At 42.8% G+C, this 5,184-nt stretch overlaps 2 protein-coding genes across 3 annotated transcripts in view; both read right to left on the minus strand.

Moving 5' to 3' along the window:
* LOC106810521 (protein max-like) overlaps nt 1-5,184 on the minus strand; it is a 14,043-nt gene that overhangs the window by 5,250 nt on the left and 3,609 nt on the right. The window lies entirely within an intron of this gene.
* LOC106810520 (protein max-like) overlaps nt 1-5,184 on the minus strand; it is a 14,082-nt gene that overhangs the window by 2,083 nt on the left and 6,815 nt on the right. The gene's annotated exons all lie outside the window — the stretch shown is intronic.

The raw sequence follows: 5,184 nt of genomic DNA on the forward strand, positions 1-5,184 counted from the left end.
AAAATCTGAAAAAATACTGTCTAGCTTTAGCCCTGGATCCGCCCCTGCACATAGATATGATAGTACAAGTTGCATTAAACCACCGAAATACTGGCATGTAAAACGTGCTTATAGTTATAAAGAACTTGCATGTGCAAATGCCAAATGCAACGTTTGACCTGATTGACTCTGTGTCTGATACAATTATCACTGCAGCAGCACTACTTATAACTATCACTATAAACTAGAAACGAGCAGTTGTCGCCAACTACATGTATCCCCCGTGATCTAGTATGAATGGAATATCTGTGTAAGGACGTAGAAGGCAGGTAAAGTTAAATAAGTGACAAAGGCAAAGGTTTGTTAGACAACTGGTGTGCCTCAGATGTGCAAGTATATGGAATCTGGTTACCCTAGGAGGCCGAAGAGGAAATGTAAGTCCACGGTCAAGGTCAAACTAAGGTCAAGGGCAGTGGTGGTTTTGGTATCCGACAGACCTTCTCACCAAGATGTGTAAGCATACCAAGTTTGGTCGCGCTTAGTCAATTAGGGGCCGAGTTAGAGAGCTGAAGGGAAATATGATCAAGGTCAAAGTAAAGGTGAAATAAAGATCGCAGTGACCTGGTGGGCAGTTTTTACCCGATGTCGGATCATCTTCAAATTTGGCATGAAGGTGAGTTATGGTAAAGCGAAGACGCCAATCGTTTTTGGTGTGGGCGGAGTCATCATTGCCATGGTAACAACATTTTTGTGGAAATATTGTAAAACCTGTAACTTGTGCTGTTTTTAATCGCGATTGTCACGGAATTTGGACACAGGGCCAATATAACATGTCCTATAATATATATATATAGTTATATATATATAGTATGACAATCATAAATTAAAATTAAAACAAATTTTAATAACAATAAAAATTAAAAAAATTTAATTTAAATTTAATTTTTTAATTTTTTAATTTTAATTTCAATATAAATTTAAATATGAATTTTAATACAAATATAAATTTCATGACAATCGGCTAAAAACTGAAGAAGTTACAGGTTCTAGAATATTTCGACAAAAAATGTTGTTACCATGGCAACGATGACTCCGCCCAAACCAAAAGCGTTTGGCGTCTTCGCTTTACGATAAGGCACCTTCATGCGAAATTTGAAGATGATCCGAGAAGAACTGCAGCCGGTAGAGCGTTCACAAGGAAATCTCTGCGGCGGCGGCGCGACGATGCCAAACCCATAGTATCCCCACGAACTTCGTTCGGGGGATACAATAATCACTGTGCCTCAATAAGTTCATTCGGTTGGTAGAATAATAGATCTATCTGGGTTAATTGTTACTCAACCGTGTTGATTGAAAACGTACTGCTGACGTTTCGCCTCCTATCAGGAGGCTTTCTCCAAGCTGACTGAAGATGACCAGTTTTGACCACCAGATGGTGTAGTGGTCTGTCAACAGCTAGGTCCACACGTGACCGAGTCAGTATCTCCCTCGTCATGGTTGATGTTCGGGGTCTTACGGATCCAGATGGCCTCCTTAATCCAACGCCTGATTTTGATTGGCTCGCGATCGATGATCTTCGAATTATCCCAATCGATGGTGTGATTGTCCTTCGCTACATGGTCCATGATCGCGGATTTGGTTGTTTTCATTAGCCGACTGTTTTCGTTAGGCCCTTGTGAAAGATTTGGGAGCTACTCCTTACTACGTCCTTTTTATGTTCTTTAACTTTTAAGTCGGGTTTTAAATTTTCGGCCGGTTTCTCCAATATAACTTTTTTCACACATTGCACACGGTATCTTGTAGACAGTCTGTAATGTTGTGTATATCTAGTCTGTCCTTAGGGTGTACCAAATGCCTTTTTAAGGTCTAACTGTTGATGCCACACCTGCATTTTTTAGGTGACGTTGAACTACGTCTGTGATGCCTCTGACATATGGTAGGACAATAATCGCCTTCGGTTTCTCAGTGGAGGTTTTCTTATGGGATGTTGTTTGGACCCGTGAAGTGTTCATCTCCTTGGACACTTTTTCGAGTGCCCAATTGGGGTAGCCGCATTTACTAATCCAATCAAAATCAGGCGTTGGATTAAGGAGGCCATCTGGATCCGCAAGACCCCGTACATCATCAACCGTGACGAGGGAGGATACAGACTCAGTCACGTGTGGACCTAGCCCGACGAGGCTGTGCGACTGATTGTCTATAGGGGCCCTACAGCCTGACACGCTTCCATACAAAAAACCTATCACCTATGCAGATCTAGATGAATAACTCTGTATATCTCAAATAAAACTATTCTATTACCACCTTTGACTTGCCTTGTTTAAAATATGAACGTTAACTCACAGTTGCCGTGCTCCTAAACTAGAGTGTATCTCTTAATTCATGGTATAATCTGCTAATTCTCACAGCATATCAACTAAATTCCACGAGTGTTTACCCGCCATGTTTACACTATGCATGCTCAACAATTGAGACACGGAAAACCCGAAGCAGAAAAGACTCGCTAGAAAATACTACAAAAATAGTACAATAGCTGCACTATGGCTCTCACGGCAATTACACACCAAAGCATGTGGAACGATGTTCACAAATGTCTGGGCAATTTGGAAAAACCTTAGATGACGTTCTTGGATGTAGGGTTGGTTTACATGAGGTCCCCAGGGGTCGAAATTAGCGGTATCCCGATATCCGCGGGATAGTAGATTCTTGTGTTGGATACCAGATTTCAATGCTTGGTATCCTGCCGGGATAGTAAAAAAAAAATCGTCAAAATCGGGATAGTGGTTGTTAAGTTATCAACTTTATACGGCGGCGCATCTGAGCGAGTGCGCGCGATCTGAGCGGGCTCAGGCACCCTTACGCCACACTAGCGTATACAGCAGGCATAGCATATTTGCAAGATATTGTTGCAAGAAGCCGATGTTGATCATAAATGTGATGTGTATACATTGTATCAAGTAAACCAGACAATGCATCTAGACAATACGTCTGCAGTGTACGGTACTGTAACATGTGTTTTGCACGTGTTACATGAATTAGTCAGTGGAGCTAGACTAGTAGTTGTTTTAGTCATAGTCTAGCTAGACAGAGCGTCGCTTGTGGCGGCTTCATTGATGTATTAGGGAGAATTGTAAACGTGGTTAGGTTAGGCAGCTTCTAGGGTCATTGTGAAATGGGGGTAGGACGCGGTCTGGGAGAACCAGTACATGTGCGTGCAGGATGTAAGAGTTGGGGGGAATATATAGGATAATGATGTAGGAGTCGAGAGAGATTCTGGTTCTGGTCGCGGAAGGAGGCACACGCGCGTATGCGCGTGTGCGCGTTCTTTGTCTGTGTGGAAGGAGATGTGATGTGCGTAAGATATTAAAGGTTATACAGGTTACTACAACAAGTTTGGCTTTATATCATCATTCCTGTTTACAGTACTGTGGAAGCGTATGTAAAATGAATGCGAGCGATGAGAATTTTGAAGGCAAACAATTGTTGAAATTACTATCCAAAAAATGGGATACCAGATCTTTGGGGGGGGATACCAGATTTCAATACCTGGTATCCCGAATAGGTACCATAATAAAAATCTAATTTCGACCCCTGGAGGATCGCAGATTGTTTAATTTCCCTTGTTCGGTCTATTGCGGATTTTAGTCGCAGTCGGAATGATACAGAATAGTGGCGAATTCATGATTTTGATTGCATTCGTCTCAAAAAGTCGCTGTAACCCCGTAAGTAACAAGCGCATCGTAGCGCACTGATGGTTACAAGAAGGTGGATGTATACTGATTCATTTGGTATATCATATGTGAAGTGTTCTTTGGCGATACTTGGCAAATACGACAACTATGTGTTTAGCTGTGCAGCCAATGTTTGAAACGGTTTTCTAACCCTAGCAAGACCGTTTCTTGGAGTTAGTGTGGACCAAGAGAGCTCTGTTGACCACTACACCATCTGGTGGTCAAAACTGATAATCTTCAGTCAGCTTTGAGAAAGCCTCCTCCTGATAGGAGGCGAAACGTCAGCAGTACGTTTTCAATCAACACAGTTGAGTAACAATTAACCTAGCTCTATAGTACTATAGCCCGCGTACTGCATGTTGCCGCAGGGCTATAGAACATTTCATGCCAGGTTTCGTAGCTGCACCTGTCCTCCAATGCTTCCACGAAAAATGGCTCACAAAACGCAGAATGATCGGGCTTTTTAACACTTATTTATCTACATGGACATCTCACCTATCTTTTGGAACACTTTCCACAACTTTACAAACTGTATTTATGCATTTATTCCTCAGAGTGCTATAGCACTACTTGCGCTTAGTTTTCAAATGTTGTTGTGTACATGCGTGACGTTACCCGAAATGTAGACAAAACACATGGGCAGCTATGATGCAGCCTATTACATTTCGGGTGATGTCACGCGTGTACACAACAGCATTCCATGTACTATGATCATGATGTAGATAAATAAGTATTAAAAAGCCCGATCATTCTGCGTTTTGTGAGCCATTTTTCGTGGAAGCATTGGGGGACAGGTGCAGTTACGAAACCAGGCATAAAATGTTCTATAGCCCTGCAGCAATTGTACGCGGGCTATAGTACTACTACTAGACCTACAATTAAACCAGATAAAGCAATCACTGTGCCATTTCATGTACCAGTTCCACTACCAAGAAAGCTATATTATATATTCTAACTATGTATGCTATACTGTGAGTATGACTATGAGTACGAGTCTGACTACTCCTTGTCCGCACGCAGACGTTATAACACCGCTTTGCTAATCTGAAAGTGCGGCTTTAACCCATTACTGGGGTCTGCGTCAGCTTGGACTAGACTACTTCTTGCCACTGCCTGGCACTGTCACTGTCGCTGAGAGGGTCTATGTCCGCCAGGGTACTATCCGAGGGTACCCTGGGTACGGTACGATATATCGGAACGTACCCTGGTACTATCTAATATGCCGAACCGTACCTCGCCTACTCCACTAACAAGTCTAGGGAGTCGCCTACGCCTACTCCCTAACCCTAACCCTAACCATATCAGATAGTTAACTTACCAGGGTACGTTCCGATATATCGAACCGTACCCAGGGTACCCTCCGATACGGCAATAGTACCCTGGGGGACATAGACCCTATGACTATGATAGTATGAGTATGAGCATCACTGTCGCTGAGTGGGTCTATGTCCCCCGGGGTACTGCCGGAACGTAC

The sequence above is a fragment of the Priapulus caudatus genome, unplaced genomic scaffold, assembly GCF_000485595.1.
Source record: "Priapulus caudatus unplaced genomic scaffold, Priapulus_caudatus-5.0.1 Scaffold448, whole genome shotgun sequence".
In the NCBI taxonomy this organism is placed as follows: Eukaryota; Metazoa; Priapulida; class Priapulimorpha; order Priapulimorphida; family Priapulidae; genus Priapulus; species Priapulus caudatus.